Genomic DNA, 17,805 nt, shown 5'->3' with positions numbered 1-17,805 from the left:
TATTTTAATTTTAATTTTAAGTGATGGTCACCAAACAGACTAAGGATGAGCAAGCAAGGGCACAGGGATCAGACTCTTACCTTTGGGGGATTCAGCATCTAGGAGGATATAAGGGAGCTAATGATAGAGATGGAATGGGAAAATACAGTCAAGAAAGGGAACAACTCATCAGCTCTAAAATGTAATGGCAACCCCTTTCTACATTGAATGTAGATAAATAAAATCAAAATGTTTGTTTACAGTAGCAATGACATACAGTATCAATATCCTAAAAATCCTTTATATGAACATTAAACTTGGTAAATGAATTCAATGGTACATAGATGTTTTTCGTTTCTTTAATGGGTTATAACACAAATAAACTTGACGAGGAATCCTAACTTGAGATATTCTAAATGAACTGATGCCATGGGGAAATTAGCAAGAATGTTTGAGTTACATGCATGTATTCATATTCATAAATTTTTATACAGACTGACAGAATACAAATTTGAAGAGAGGTTTTCAACTTCAATGTGTTGATTTTGGATGAACATGACTGAGGCAATTCAATACCTTTTTGAGTCTAGCTCTTTTTTAGAGTTGTCAGAGTTGACATTCCACGTGTTTCCAAAAGAGCCTTTCAACATTTCATCAGTGATGTTGAGTGCGGATTCACTCCTAAAAAAACAAGACATAATCATGCATAATAATTCACATCAATCAGTTAACTATTATACTACCAATGACGCATGAAGTTTGATTCTATTAATATTTTTTTCACTCACAATGGCTGATAACTTACTTTTGATATCCTTCTAATGGTACTTGCACTACTCCATCTTCCTCTCCCAAAATACTTTGCTCCTCCTCCTTAGGAATAAGAAAATCAACAGGAACTTGTTACACTAGTGATATCTAGTACTGTATGTAATATATTTGTTAAAACAAACGCAGAGATGAACCATTACAACAGAAGTTACATATCTCAAGTAAAAATGATCTACTGATATATGGCATATCAGTGTCATGTATTGATTTTTAGGGTTTATTTTAGCCCACCAAAGGGCTAATCTTCCTTGATGCTATTTTCATACCACAGGAGGTTGGTGCCACCTTAATTGGGGAGGATGGGCTCGTGGTAATGGCTGGAGCAGAATTACTGGAATGGTATCAAATAAATCAAACACATGGTTTCTATGTGTTTGATGACATTCCATTGGCTCCGTTCCAGCCATTATTATGAGCTGTCCTCCCCTCAGCAGCCTCCACTGTTTCATACCTCTTCTTCAGCATCCTCCAGTTTCTTCTTCTTACTCTCTGGCATTAGATCATCCAGCCAGCTCATCTCTCTCTTGGTGAAGAAGCAATCCATCAGCTTCCTAATGAACACCAGAGCCAACACCTGCAAGGAACACAAACTCTACATTACTATACAGACAGAATCATCTGCAGAAGCAATCTTTGTCCCAGCCATAGGGCAGGAGCCTATCTCCTGTTTCTGTAGAGCATCAAGGCATCTAGGCTTCATAATGTATAACTTAAGACAATGGATTGCCTTGGCATATTTGGCATGTAAACCCATTCAGATGAATCTACTGTATGAGACTTAAAGGGAGAAAGATGTTTGCTAACCATCATGGGGAAGACAATGGCATAATTGGAGGTCTTGATGACCCAGAGCATGACCAGGCAGCTGAGCTGGATGATGGTGAAGAGATGGACCTTCCTCAGGGGAACGTGTCTCAGGTAGATGAAGTCAGGCTGGTGCTTGGCTGGCATGCCAAACAGCTTCAGACGGTCAAATAACTGATGAGCAATAGAACAATGGATTACATTACAACCTCAGGACCATTGTATTCCGGTTTCTGTGTTGCTGTACTGTGTTGAGAGGAGTCTTAATGTTCTCAGATGGTCTTTGTGAACTTAGCTTTAGATGTAGGTCAAGTGTGCTAGGACTTAGCCTTACAAGCCTATGTTTGTTTTTTAAAGTACATTTCATGCTTTATTCAGACATGCACAGAAACAGATGGGGTGAGAGTAAGGAGGGAGATTTAGGAGGAAGGGTGGAGATAGGAATTGAACCCTGGTCTCTGGTGTGAAGGCATATACACTGAGTGTACAAAACACTGCCCCCTTTTGCCTACAAAACAGCCTAAATTCCTCGGGGCATGGACTCTACAAGGTGTCGAAAGCGTTCAACAGGGATCCTGGCCCAAGTTGACTCCAATGCTTCCCGCAGTTTTGTCAAGTTGGCTGGGCCTGATCGCCGACAACGATGAGACAGCCTATACGGAGGTCAGAGACCTGGCAGCGTGGTGCCAGGACAACAACCTCTCCCTCAACCTGATCAAGACAAAGGAGATGATCATGGACTACAGGAAAAGGAGGGCAGAGCACGCCCCCATTCTCACATGTAGGGGAGCAGGTTGAGAGCTTCAAGTTCCTTGGTGTCCACATCACCAACAAACTATCATGGTCCAAATACACCTAGACAGTCATGAAGAGGGCACGACAACGCCTATTCCCCCTCAGGAGACTGAAAATATTTGGAATGGGTCCCCAGATCCTCAAAAAGTTCTACAACTGCACTATCAAGAGCATCCTGACTGGTTGCATCACCGCCTGGTATGGCAACTTCTCGGCCTCCGACCGCAAGGCGCTACAGAGGGTAGTGCATATGGCCCAGTACATCACTGGGGCCAAGCTTCCTGCCATCCAGGACCTTTATACCAGGCATTGTCAGAGGAAGGCCCTAAAAAAGACTCCAGCCACCCTAGTCATAGACTGTTCTCTGTGCTACCGCACGGCAAGCGGTACCGGAGCGCCAAGTCTAGGTTCAAAAGGCTTCTTAACAGCTTCTGTTGAGAGTGAAAAACCCAGCAGCATTGCAGTTCTTGACACAAACCGGTGTGCCTGGCACCTACTACCATACTACCATTGTCTTGTCCATTCACCATCTGAATGGCACACATACACAATCCATGTCTCAATTGTCTCAAAGCTTAAACATCCTTCTTTAACCTGTCTCCTCCCCTTCATCTGAAGTGGATTTAACAAGTGAAATCAATAAGGGATCATAGCTTTCACCTGGATTCATCTGGTCAGTCTGTCATGGAAAGATCAGGTGTCCTTAATGTTTTGTAAACTCAGCAGGGGCGGTGTGTTCATTAGGGCGATATGGGCGACGCACTGCCAAACGGGAAAAGGAAGGGATTTTTTTTCTAATCAATTATATCACGGCAACAGTAGTTTTTAGTGTTCTAATCTAGACGTCTGATCTGCCACTAAATGTCCAATCAGGCTAAAGTCGTGCTTCAAATGGCCCCGCCCGTTTTGGGGCGATTTCAGTCAGGTTGAAAATCGCCCCAGAAGTCTCTCAGACTCTCATGTAAAATCTTTTTTTTTTCAAATATCAGAGCTTTCAATACAATCTCTATGGGTTCCGGGAGGGCTTGCACTTACGCGCTTTCGTCATACGTAACATAACCATGAACATAACTAAGAAAAGAGCGGGTAGCAGCGTCAATCAATTCACGTACTACTGTCAAAATGGCTAGCGTTCAGTGCAACTCGATTGTCTCTTTGAAAGAAGTTCATTTTTGTCGGCGAACAAATCAAGATAAATTGGCAACGAAACAATTAGGACCTCCCAGACCAAATGTAATAATTCAACAGGTTTCTACTAAAGGGGGGAAGTCCTACACCCGAGGATTTTCCAAAAATTGGTACGAACGAAAAACCTGGCTAGCAGGCTGCGATGTAGCTAATGCAGTCTTCTGCTACCCCTGCTTACTCTTTCACCCTGAAGGCGGCACGGCAGACAGCACCGCTTGGACAGCGACTGGTGTAACGGACATGCACCATCTTTCAGAAAAGATTAAGAAACATGAGCTGTCAAAGACCCACATGGATAGCTGTTTGAGATTGTCTGCTTTGGGGAGAGTGAACATTGCCACTCAACTGGATGAGGGATACAGGCTAGCTGTCCGCCGCCACAACGATGAGGTTAGCAAGAACCGCCACATCCTCAGCCGGCTAATCCAGTGTGTGAAGTTTTGCGGAGTGTTTGAGTTAGCTTTGCGAGGCAAAGATGAAACTGAGGGCTCCACCAACCCTGGTATTTTTCTTGGACTTGTCAACTTTGTGGCACAATTAGATGAGGTGTTTGATGACCATCTTAAAAATGCTAAAGTTTTCAAGGGCACATCAAAGACCATTCAAACGAGCTACTGGAGTGTATGCTAGCGGTCATGAGGGAACATATTGTGGAGGAGGTGAAGTCGGCGAACTTCGTAGCTATCCAAGCTGACGAGACCACGGACGTTTCTACACAGACACAGCTGGTGCTTGTGCTGAGGTACATAGATAGCAAGAAAGATTTTATTTTTTTCCTGGGGCTTTTTCACAAAATCATGCCCCACGTCGACATTCTGTACCAGAAGCTACAGAAGGACATCGATGCTGTCTTCATCAAACGTGCCCTCGACAGCTTCACAAGCAGTGTGCAGGCCATAAGGTAAGATTAAACAATATCATTCGATCTTTCTCAAAGCAGAGCTTTATTTGAAAATGTATGCATGAAAGGAGACATCATCATATTTACAAATCTATACAATTGGCCAGAATATGGTTGTTCATTTTTACAAAGCCATACATATAGCTGTGTTTACCTTTTCTAGAAATTATTTTCAAATTCTGTTTTCAGGCAAAATGTCTATCACTGTTCATTTTCACAAATCTATACAAGAGGGCAGAATATGGAAGTCTATAAAAATGTCTTATTACCAATAACTTGCATCAATGTTTTCAGTAGCCTCTATCAAAAGCTCCTGCTTGCTTGTTGTGAATTATGCTCAGATGCACATATTTCCAATTCAACCATGAGGCCTTTTTGAAGCAAGTAATGTGTATATCAGTATTGACTTATATGCTGCCCCTGTCTTCATGTTGTTGCTGGACATATCTTTTTAAAAATGTGTGTAGGTCACCTAAATCATCAGAAAAATTGCCCCCCCTGAGAATTTTTTCAGGAGCCGCCACTGAAACTCAGTGTATGTCACTTGTGCCGGGAGTGTTATCCACTCGACCAAGGCCCTGCACCTTACAAGTCAATGTTGACTGAGAATGTAATGTACTGTACAGAAACTGCATCTTAGTGTGTTTAGTGATCTCCTACCTGTATTCCTCTGAGCGAAGATGCTCCCATGTACAGGAATACGCCATACAACACAGGCATGGGAATGTACTAAAGGGACAAGAGCAATTATATTATGATTCAGTCATACAAGCATCAACCAGGAAATGGTTGAAAAAGTGTGATTCAACTCTACAAAACATAGTGGAAAATATTTGAGTATACTTTGAGGCACTGCAGACTAATACACTGGGTGCAAAATAAATACAACGTGTGCATGAGAGACACTTCTATCACACTGCAATAGGAACACATTTAGAGCCAACACAATATGTCCTCAGAGAAGCTATCTGACCTTGAGCACAGATGTCATGAACACCGAGCAGCCCATGAGTAGGAAGATCATGAGGCCGGTGAAGCGCTGCTCGCGGATGCCCAGGAACTTGGGCTGTTCCCCGGGGGCAGAGCACTCTGACTCCAGCTTCAGACTGTTGACGTGGGAGATGGAGAGAACGGTAGCAGCCACGAACCAGGGCAGGCCCATGATGGAGCACACCCCCAGCATGAGACCCACCACGAACAGGTCCAGATGGTACCCACAGCCTTTCTGTGGGGAGGGAAACACAATACAGTACAACTGAGAATACACTACTCAATATTCCGGATCGTCAACATTTTATAATAGTTCAGGAAATTATTGTCAAAATGTTAACTAATTCCCCAAGTAGAAAAATACTTCTGAAAGGGACTTTTCCAGTCCATATCAACCAGTACTGGACGCTTTCCAATATTTCACAATCAACTACACATGCACCAAATCAAAGCCAACTAAAAAGGGGACATTCAGGTTATGGTGAACAAAGCCTCCCATATTTACATTTACATTTACGTCATTTAGCAGACGCTCTTTTCCAGAGTGACTTACAATGAGCTGAGCTGAGCCATTACAGTATCCTACACTACCTTTAGTTTGTGCTCCTTCCTGTTGATGATGACAGCGGTGATCTGTTGGTCCATGAAGATGAGGATAGTGCAGAGCAGAGCAGGGATCACTGTTACGATGGTGGTCCACCAAGGGTTGCCGCCTAATGGGCTGATCAACCAACCACGGTCATCTCTGGTCGGCTGCAAGGATTTGGATTATTGGTAAATATTGCATCTACATAGCATGGCACATGTCCATGGTGTACAGTATTTTGAGTAAAAATGTATAATCATCTTGTAATACTTTGTTATATAGCTCACCTTAAACACACTGGGGACTTTTAGTTTTGGTGATGGGACCCCTAAGGCATAGTCCACCAGTACCATGGTAAAGATGGTGATGAACACAGCAAAGTCACTGATGACAGCTCTCAACTGTGCAAGAGAGGGGTGCATGTCAACTGTCTGGTCTTAGTACAGGAACCATCTATATCATTGTTTAATATCAATCACAGATTGCACAGGGCACTCAAACGCTGAGCACAATGGTTGTGGATTCAATTCTCACATGGGCCACTAGTCAGAAAAAAGGGGGGTTCCTTGCCCAAACAATGGGTTATGCCTTAAATCATAATAGAATACAAAATACAAAGTGGAGGCGCGACTCTTTTCTTAATTAAAAACTCTATTTTATTATTAATTAGCTTTGAACTACCATAATCAGACAGTACTCACATATGACCACTAGAGTGCTCCACTGCACCATAAACCTCAGCAGAATGACAGAAAGCCTGTCTGCAGTCTACAAACACATAATAGATACAAACCAATGGGATTACAGTAGGATCTGGGTCTGCTGCCTTACCTTGGTGGGGAAGTAACGGCTGAACTTGAACTCCTTTAGGAAAGCTGACATGAAGACAGTGGAGAAGAAGAGAACGACGGACCAGAAGAGAACATCTGGAATATAGGGTCCGTGAGGGCCACAGGCGCTGCCCACAAACTCCCCTCTTTTCTCTATGCAGTCCTGCAACAACAGGTAGAGGAGGATGATTGGTCTGCGCTACTACAAGTGGAATTAACGGTGCATGACATTGCTGTCAATTACTAAATCCTTTGGTTAAGAGGGCCTTGGGTTAAGAGCATCCTTGTCCACGAAAAGGAAAATGAATAATACAAATATCCAGTCAACCACATGTCCTTAATCTTCTGCACAGGACCAGCTCCATCTGGGAGAGTATGCCACTTTGTGGGGAACACCTGTTTTTGCTCTCTAATTCCGTTTATTAAACAACAAATTGTTGTCCTTTATGTACTATATGGCCAGGGGGGTTTCTCAGAACACGAGACCTGACCCAGAATAACTCCTTCTCTGAATTTTGCTTGATCCTTTCCATAGATTCCACAGATTTAACTAGACACTCTTATACGGTACCTTAACCTCGAGTGCCTCCCAGTAGATCTCCGAAGCAGTGATGTTGCTCTGCTCCCAGTACTGTACGGTGGCATTGCTTGGATCTGGAGGTTCAACACATGAACACCTATAGAAACAGTGGAACACTTCACCATTAAATCCCTCACTGATCACAATCATCTCAAATTAAAGATATGACTTTCGTTCAGAACTCTAAGGAACCGATTTAGCCTAGTTCTGGATTAAAAGGCACTTTCAATGGAGTGAGTGCAAACGTACGAGTACTGTGTGAGTTTGTCCAGGTTGTTGTTCATGTTGATGGGGTAGTGTTCCCCCAGGTGGATGAGCTTCTCCAAGGCCTCGTAGATGAAGATGATGCAGATGAGCGAGGCGAAGGCCTCCTCTGTGAAGCGTGTGATGTAACAGACCAGGGAGCTAGCGTCTGTGGCCACTAGGACCAGGCAGAGGAATGCTGTCCACAGCCCTATACAGGTTCTCAGTGAGAGGTAGGATAATCCATACTCCCTGAGGAGAGAGTTAAAACCTCACTGTACTGCAGCATACATTATATGACAACATCTGTGGGATATTTTATCCACTATCTACAGATAACTGCCAGAATAATGGAAACACTTGTGTAAATGAGGGATACAAAGTATATTAAAAGCAGGTGCTTCCACACAGGTGTGGTTCCTGAGTTCATTAAGCAATTAACATCCCATCATGCTTAGGGATATGCTGGGCATGCCATTATTTTGGCTACCATGGCTATGCCCCCGTAAGATGTCAATGCCCCCATCGACAGGGCATGAGTGGTCACTGAATGGTTTGATGAGCATGAAAACTCAGTCACCAGATCTCAACCCAATTGAACACATGGGAGATTCTGGAGCGGTGCCTGAGACCAAATGATGGAATTTCTCATGGATGAATGGTGTCACATCCCTCCAATAGAGTTCCAGACACTTGAAGAATCTATGCCAAGGTCCATTGAAGCTGTTCTGGCTTGTGGTGGCCCAATGCCCTATCAAAACACTTTATGTTGGTGTTTCCTTTATTTTGGCAGTTACCTGTATATCTATCTATCCGCAGAATATACTGAATCTGAGGTCGTCATTATAACAATGGTATTTTAATACTCTTTAAAGCAGTATAGGACATTAAATTATCCATGTATTTTGGCAGTACACTCTTAGAATTTTTTTTTCCCAAAAGGGTTCTTTGGCTGTCCCCATTGGAGAAACCTTTTTGGTTCCAGGTAGAACCCTCATGGAACCCAAAAGGGTTTTACCTGGAAACAATAAGGGTTCTTCAAAGGGTTCTCCTTTGGGGACAGCGGAAGAACCATTTTAGGTTCTAGATAGCACCTTTGTTTTCTAAGAGTGTATATTGCATCCGGTCATTCTATATTGCTATTGTTATAAGGACAGAAGATCATCATACAATCTAATCACAGATTATCCGAGATGTGGGTACAGATACAGAAATGGCCTTAGAGCAGTGGGCTAGATAGATGATTAATCACATGGGTGTTATAGAATTGTATAAACTGCATGGTTCGAGCCCTGAATGCTGATTTGCTGACAGCCGTGGTATATCAGACCGTATACCACGCGTATGACAAAACATTTATTTTTACTACTCTAATTACGTTGGTAACCAGTTTATAATAGCAATAAGGCACCTCAGGGTTTTGTGATGTACTGTATGTCCAATATACCACGGCCAAGGGCTGTATCCTGGCACTTAGCATTGCGTCGTGCCTAAGAACAGCCCTTAGCAGTGGTATATTGGCCATATACCACACCTCCTCGGGCCTTATTGCTTAAATAACTACAGTATTTTATTCAAACTTACTTGCAGAATTTGTACAATATCTTCTCAAACACCAGCACAGGCCCTGTGCTGCCCAATATGGTGAGTGGCTGGCCAGCAAACAGGGAATAGGCTATTCCCGTCATGGAGGCGCCAAAAAGTGATTCGATTGCACTCTGCAGGAAACAAATTCAGAGAATATCCATGCGTAAGAAAGGCTGAACTTCAATCAATCTCTTTTTCATTCTATCACTGTGTATTCGACAGGGATGGGCTGCATCCCAAATGGCTCTCTATTGACCATGACCCAAAAATAGTGCAGTATGTAGGGAATAGACAGCCATTTGGGATGAAACCCTGGTGTCTTACTATGCGTCCTTCTGTTGCCTCTCCTAGTAGACCCCCGAACGTGATGACAGGCGACATGCATGCACAGTACAGGAAGAGGAAGGAGGCCAAGCACTGCAGGCTGACAGCGTCTGTGTAGTCAGACAGGTAGTGTGGCGCCTTGCGTTTGATGTCCAACAGGAGACCACCACAGAATCTGGAAACATTATAACACCATAGAGAAAATAGTGGACTGCATTAATACGGTCATGTATAGCATCTCTTCTAATGACTGAATCAAACTACAACCACATGGGTAACCTGCTGTCTCGTGGTGAGGATTTAGCTTGCAGCTGGAGCCTTTCTTTTTGATTTCCCCCTCTCCAAAAGAACTTAATGGGCATAAAATAGATACAGTCATGAGGATGACTTAGCATGAGCTCATGCCCCTGCTGCAGAATATAGACAAGGCAATTGGGAGCTCACTGCAGGAAGTTGCTATGGCAACCTTTGCATGAACTGCACACAGTCACCTGGGAGGGAGATCAGTGGCAATGGCAAGCCTGGCCTCTGTGCAATGTTCCATAGATAGATGTTTCAAATACCAGGAGAAAAACCTGGTTTATTTTTATCCATCTTTCTTTCTTAATACACAACCACAACCACATAATACACAACCACATAATACACAACCACATAATACACAACCACATAATAAACAAACACAACCACATAATACACAACCACAACCACATAATACACAACCACATAATACACAACCACAACCACATAATACACAACCACATAATACACAACCACAACCACATAATACACAACCACATAATACACAACCACAACCACATAATACACAACCACAACCACATAATACACAACCACATAATACACAACCACAACCACAACCACATAATACACAACCACATAATACACAACCACAACCACATAATACACAACCACAACCACATAATACACAACCACAAACACAACCACATAATACACAAACACAACCACATAATACACAACCACAGACACAACCACATAATACACAAACACAACCACATAATACCACAACCACAACCACATAATACACAACCACAAACACAACCACATAATACACAAACACAACCACATAATACCACAACCACAACCACATAATACACAACCACAAACACAACCACATAATACACAATCACAACCACATAATACACAACCACAAACACAACCACATAATACACAACCACAACCACAACCACATAATACACAAACACAAACACAACCACATAATACACAACCACAACCACAACCACATAATACACAACCACAAACACAACCACATAATACACAATCACAACCACATAATACACAACCACAAACACAACCACATACACCCCCCCACCTACCGTCCTGTCCGCTGCAGCTCCGGACCCCCATGTCCCTCGTCCTCCTCCTCTTCATCCCCTGGGTCTGTGCCGCACTGTGCTGCACTCCTCCTCTTCTCCTGTTTTTCAAACACCACATCTGTTATTTTTTTCCTTTTTCAAATGAAAGACATTGCTGTGATTTGTATGTCCAATGATGAAAGACTTGTTTTTAAAGAAGGGGCTAAACTCACCTGAGACGGTACATTTTTTGGTGGCTCTATTCTTATAGAGGGATCCCACTCCCCCGGTGGCAGGACAGTCACTTGGTCAAGGAACTCATCGATTCCAGCAATTAGATCATTGCGGTCCTTCGCTTTGTAGGCGACATCATGGAAAACCTTGGAATGAAGAAGAATGAAAATTCAGTCATTAATTGACATGTTCGTTCAGTCATGCCCAACAACTATGTTCACCATTGGAGAGGCTGTCTTACCTCGTCTGTCATGAGAGTTGCAATGGATCGGCCAATCTCATGATACTGTGGCCCTTTCCCAAGAGGCCCCAGCAGAATGAACAAGAACCTAACAGGGGAAGAGGAAATGGGCCACAATAAGAGTCAGACAGAGCGGTGAAGAGACAGTTGGGGGTCAGCCCAAATAAGGACTAAGAAGGTCATAGTGTTAGTCATAGACAGGAGACCATAGTGATAGACTAATTGGAAGTAGTGTTTGCGAAATCCCTCATTAAAATGCAAATCAATTTATAACATTTTTTACATGCGTTTTTCTGGATTTTTTTGTTGTTATTCTGTCTCTCACTGTTCAAATAAACCTACCAATAATATTATAGACTGATCATTTCTTTGTCAGTGGGCAAACGTACAAAATCAGCAGGGGATCAAATACTTTTTTCCCTCACTGTATTCCTGATTCCAAGGAATCTTCGAACCATGATTTCTGGCAAACCTGGGAATTTTGAGAAAGTTACTGCAATTTTGCAACCCTAAATGGAGGTCACAGTGTTTCTAACCTGGTAACGATGGGGACCTCAGCCAGCCCGTTGAGCATGACTGCAGGTGAGAGACGTACAAACGCCACCACAGGCTTGTCTAGGAACTCTGCCTCACCCACCAACACATTGGACGCTTCCGCTCCCGGCGGAATCTTCTTCATGAAATGGAGGTCTATCTACACGGACACAGGATAGAATACGCAGTCATTAGTTGAGTCTAAATGGTGCATTTTACTGTGTGAATATCGCAAATCCTCAATCCTAAAGAAGAGCATAGGAAAAGAAAAGCTGAAATATGAAATACATTCTCAAAACAAACATAACGTAATCCCTACTGTTGATCCCTACTGTGACTAGGGTTGCAAAATTCCCTCCTGATTTGGGGAATTGTCCAACCAGGATTACCAGTACTGGAAAACCTGGTAATTTTGGGATAGTTATAAGAATTTTGGAACCTTATGTGTTTTTGTAATTAATATCCTGTTGATGACTTAAGATACATAATAGATTAGCCAACTGGACCCTATTTCATCTATTTCATAACATTACCATCATAACATACATATGACCATGTGTTATGATGAAATATTACAGCAGATTGCCATCATCAGCCTAAAGTGGTATCATCAGTTACATAACATTTCCAGAGGTTATCATCTCCTTGATACCCTGTCTGCCCCCGCAGTGACACATTCATCCAGACCTGAGCCTGCCTGACTGCCTGCTAACTGATCCTCCAATCACTATTCTGCTGCGATCCTGTCTGTCTGTCTGTCTGTCTGTCTGTCTGCCATGGAGCTGCACTGCGTCAAATGGAAGTGCTGTAACATTAAGTGGAAGCAGTAGGGGCATCAGAGTCCCAGTTATAAACACCATGCTCACTGCTAACAGAATAGGGAAACCTTGTGGTGAAGGGGAACAAAAGGCTCTGAACAAAAGGTTACCGACAAAAGGTTATCATTGTAGGATTCGGAGGTAAGATAAACTGTTGTTGTCCTACTATAATCTACAGTGTTAATGGCAGTGTGAGTGAGATGACTGGTTTGCTATATTTATAGTATGGTTATAATCATAGTTTATGGTTTAAACAATTTTTTCAAGCAATACATACAAACAACAAATGAAAATGGAACAGATTATTGTGTTCATACACACCTGAACTGCCAGAACTGGCATGTTGAGTATGTGGTACTGTAGTAGGATAGTACGTTCAAGGCCCGTATTCATAAATCGTCTCAGACTTGGAGTGCTGATCTAGGATTGGTTTTGCCTTTTAATCATAATGAATAAGAGGGGGGACCTGATTGTAAGAATGTCTTACTGTACCTTACTGAAGTCCACAGCACTGTTCTCTCTGCTGATTTCAGCTTTGCCGTCATTGGGGACGGGTAGAGAGGTCTGGGGAGAAATCACCTGACCTAGATCAAACAGAGATGACAGAGTCCAATAAGTCAACTACTAAAACCTCTATATCAGACCAACACCAAGGTTTCACGGCAGTGCAGGCGCCAATGGTAATAAATCACAGCATCGTCACACAGAGAGAGCTCTTGGCCTACCAAAATGACCAAAAATGCTTTGGTAATCTATAGATTTGCACTCTAAAGTTGAAGTAATCTGGGATTTATTAGACATTGGCAAAGTACCCTTATTTAGTGCAGATCTCAAGAGAGGACAGAAGATAAAGCCTATGAGTGGCTGCATGGTGAAGGATGGAAGTCATGGATGGCCTTGGTGAGGATGGGTGGATGAAGCTTGTCCATTAGGATTTCAGCATTATCATTGTGTCAAGGAGACTGACCGATACAAACACGAAATTAGCCCACAGCTGCCAGAGTAGAGCAAGAAGGATTTAAATCGAAAGGATTCATTTTCATTAGTGAGAGGGTACAGATAAATACTCATTTCAGTGTTTGATCCGTTCACAAGCCAGTGGAAGCTATCAGTGACTAACGGTTGCATTAAGAATCAAGAGACTCAGAAATAAAAGCATGCCTTGCAAAGATTCATTTCGACTCATATTTCCACATGAAATCAATGAGAGCCCTAAGTCTGAAAGCAATTTACAGAGTCAGCTGCTGCTGCCCATGAAGAAACACAGCGACAAACCCTTTAGATTGAAATGTTCTTACTTGCAATGAGCAGGAGGGTGCCCTCACTAAGATGGCCCCGGTTTGGTTTATTAGTCACGCACTCGCTGTTGCCACGTTTTAATTTAGCTTTTGCATAACTCTACTAGAATGAATGTGCCTGTGACAAACCGCTCTGATTTAAATTACAGCAGAGAATGATTTGCTAAAAGGGTTTTGGGTGGTCTTCATGTATCAAAATTGGCATGTGGAATGCTGGCAAACTTGCTTCCGAAACATAATTCCTGTAAAAGGTGATGGACATTCTCAATGAGGTATCATTCGCAGCGGAACGTAAAGGTTCCTTATGATTTTACATTTTCATTTTAGCCCATTTAGCAGACACTCTTATCCAGAGCGACTTACAGTAATGAGTGCACACATTTTCCTACTTTTTCGTACGGGTCCCCCGTGGGAAACGAACCCACAACCCTATTATCAGTGAACACCTCTGCTCAGGGCCTTTTCTCTTCTGAATATTTTCCTGTCAACATCTTCTACACTTGTTAGGCCTACACTCTATCACTATATTTTAACATAGTCTGATATTAAAAACAGAGAAATTAATATATAGTCGATGTTAATGATAAGTTCAGTAACTCTTTCATGCAACTCTTTCAACTTTATCCCTGTTGATAGTTATATCTAGTAACTTCCACTGATTTCTCACTGTGCTCGATAAAATACAATGTACGGCTCATATGATATGAGATATTGTCTATACTATACACTTTCTCACCTGATGGGCTATAACTAACTTGATTAAATTATCTGAAGTTCAAAACACAACCTCTAACTATTATTGACCGAAACAACTTTGAGATTACCACCTTCACAAGTTATGTTTTAGGAAGTGCTAGCAGTAGAGAAAGGTTCTGTCAAGGTTTAAGAGTTGCCTGGGTCCGGGTCATCCTCCTTGTCCACGGGCTGCATATCAGACTGGGGTCTGGGACCCTGTTTCTGGGGTCTGGGGTCTGGGTGTGGAGTGGCTGGAGGGGGGTGGGTGGTGGATGAGGTCGGGAGTGGAGAGGAGATGGAGGAGGAGACACACTGGGGACAACAGAGTGGCCATGGGGTGCAGGATGAGACCTGCCTGTCACTCCTAGACCCCGCTGCCATAAATGAGCCCCAGAAGGAGGACTTAAGGGTAGAACAGAGTGATGGGCCGCCTGCCAGACACACATACATACATCCACGTATACACACAAACAAACACACACACACACACACACACACAAGGAAACAAGAGAAGAGAGTCACACTGAGACACTGAAAAGAAGGTCAAACATGGACAATGTCATGTAGAATGAGAAAGGCATCCACATGGGATGACTGAGAGCACTACTTACAACAAGATTATTTCCAATTTCAATGTTGCTGTGACCAGCAGTACAAAGTGAGGAGAACTGAAAAACTTGCAGTCATCCTGAACCATTAATGTACATTTTACATTTTAGTCATTTAGCAGACGCTCTTATCCAGAGCGACTTACAGTTAGTGAATGCATACATGTATTTTTTTTTTTTTTTTAATTTATACTGGCCCTCCGTGGGAAACAAACCCACATCCCTGCCGGCCAAACCCTCCCTTACCTTGGACGACGCTGGACCAATTGTGCGCCGCCCATGGGTCTCCCGGTCGCGGCCGGGATCTCTAGGATCTCTAGTGGCACAGCTAGCACTGTGATGCAGTGCCTTAGACCATTGTGCCACTCGGGAGTCATGTGGCAGCGGAATGGTTGCTGAATTCCGGTAACTTTCCCAAAATTCCCAGGTTTTCCAGAAATCCTGTTTGGAGGATTCACGGATTCCCTGCTTATTCCCTCCTGATGCCAGGAATCTTCCAACTGGGATTTCTAGAAAACCTGAGAAGGTTAGAGGAATTTTGCAACCCTAAGCAGAGGGCTGCCTGTTACTGACCGTTCTTGTCCATGGAGTGGGGCTCGGACTGCTTCTTGCCAATGTCAGCGAAGGAGCGGACAATGGGGATGCGGTTGGCCAACTTCTTCTGGTTCTGGTGATGGTGCGTTTTGAGGAGTGCCTCTCTCACCTTCCTCCTCACCTCGTCCCCCAGTGGACCTGTGGTCTCCTGCTGGTCCAACACCATGTCTGACAAACAGGACCACACAGTCAACAGTTCAACAGCAACTAGGATTCCATCCATTACATTCTGATTACAATGTTTACAATTGTACAATGAAGATCATAGAACAGGGTCGTATTCACTTGGAACAGAACGGAAGCAAACGAGCCAAAACGGTGAGGGACCTAACTGGAACTGTCCAATAAGAAATGCTTATTTTTGTTTTACGTTGCAAATCATTTTGCTATGGTATGCACTAATGAATACGACAAAGGTGTATGGGGTAGTTCCTGATGCCACTCAGTGCTCTACAGTACCTGCTACCTCCTCCACAGAGTTGGCCCTCATGTCCAGCAGCACGACGCCGTTGAGGATGCAGCTGCGCAGCTCGAACAGGCTGTGCAGGGACAGCGTGGCCACGTAGGGCTTACTCCACCGCTCCCCTCCATCCTCCACGTCCTCCTCAAACTTCAGCCACCTGTATAAGGGACAAATGCCCACACTCTTAGAAAATAATGTGTTATCTAGAACTGTAGAAAAGGCTCTCATTTTTTCTCTAACTTTTTAGTTAACTGTTCCTTTAATTGCACTTTTTTGTTAAGTGTCTCTAAAATTGCCATAGAGATGTGTAGTCCTCAAATGGCGCTGCCCATGTTATACAGGCTTCTGTGCACTAGTGATCTCTACACATCTCTATGCTCTGAGCGCACCTGCAACCAATTTCCCTTGTTAAATACCTGAGTTCCTTTGTAAAAGGGTTCTTCGGCTGTCCCCTTAGGAGAACCCTTTGAAGAACCTTTTGGTTCCAGGTAGAACCCTTTCCACAGAGGGTTCTAAATGGAACCCCGAAAGGGTACTACCTGGAACCAAAAATGGTTCTACCTGGAACCATAAAGGGTTCTACCTTCTTCTATGGGGACAGCTGAAGAACCCTTTTGGAACCCTTTTTTCTAAGAGTGCAGACCAGTAACACTGAGCCAAGGGACCAGGGGATAGATGACAGCGAGCTGTCCAGCCATCTAGAAGCCATGTGCTGATAGAGCTCACTTTACACTGATGGGGATACCAAGGACACATCAGACATTACCAAAAAGCCTACACAAATACATTTCATTCCAGCTTGAACAAAAAAGGGAATCAGGTGCTCGACTGAGGGACTTGGTCATCCAAAAAAGCATTTAATACCCCAGGATATTTCAACAGGTGACTTTCCCAAGACAATACAGAATAAGTGTCACTCTGTGTCTGCATAAACCTTGTTTTATTCACGGGAAACTAAACACCTCCTACACCGTGGCAGGGACTGACTGACTGAGTGAGTGACTGACTGAATGACTGACTGACTGACAAGCTATGGCAAGTAGAGCTCTGTCCGTCAATATGTGACAATGTGACAGATGTGTCTAGATGCACTGTAGCACAGAAAGTACTGCACAACAGGATATTTCTCCAGTCCAGACATTATGCTTGTGTACTTCCAGTAAACAAGCATTTCCTTTAGAGCTGGGCTCCCATGCATTGCACATGCAGCAGTCTTTATAATTAGAGCATTATTTAGCCCATCTCCAAGGTTACACAACAATCTCTCTTTATGTAACGTTAACTTTT

At 43.2% G+C, this 17,805-nt stretch overlaps 1 pseudogene across 1 annotated transcript in view; it reads right to left on the bottom strand.

Annotated features, from left to right (window-relative positions):
* Positions 1-338: 338 nt before the first annotated feature.
* LOC311143401 (sodium-driven chloride bicarbonate exchanger-like) overlaps positions 339-17,805 on the bottom strand; it is a 50,287-nt pseudogene continuing 32,820 nt past the window's right edge. Inside the window, exons 6-25 of the transcript XR_014615549.1 lie at positions 16,515-16,675; positions 16,035-16,223; positions 13,313-13,404; positions 12,005-12,162; positions 11,469-11,556; positions 11,227-11,373; positions 11,015-11,112; positions 9,639-9,813; positions 9,312-9,445; positions 7,734-7,979; positions 7,476-7,581; positions 6,906-7,067; positions 6,362-6,475; positions 6,080-6,241; positions 5,472-5,723; positions 5,159-5,227; positions 1,615-1,788; positions 1,262-1,384; positions 785-852; positions 339-660 (exon numbers count right to left, since the gene is read on the bottom strand). The product of XR_014615549.1 is annotated as a sodium-driven chloride bicarbonate exchanger-like (transcript). The remainder of the gene's footprint in view (positions 661-784; positions 853-1,261; positions 1,385-1,614; positions 1,789-5,158; positions 5,228-5,471; positions 5,724-6,079; positions 6,242-6,361; positions 6,476-6,905; positions 7,068-7,475; positions 7,582-7,733; positions 7,980-9,311; positions 9,446-9,638; positions 9,814-11,014; positions 11,113-11,226; positions 11,374-11,468; positions 11,557-12,004; positions 12,163-13,312; positions 13,405-16,034; positions 16,224-16,514; positions 16,676-17,805) is intronic.

Source organism: Coregonus lavaretus, assembly GCF_964263955.1.
Source record: "Coregonus lavaretus genome assembly, chromosome: 16".
Classification (NCBI taxonomy): domain Eukaryota; kingdom Metazoa; phylum Chordata; class Actinopteri; order Salmoniformes; family Salmonidae; genus Coregonus; species Coregonus lavaretus.
This window is presented reverse-complemented; position numbering and strand designations above follow the sequence as displayed.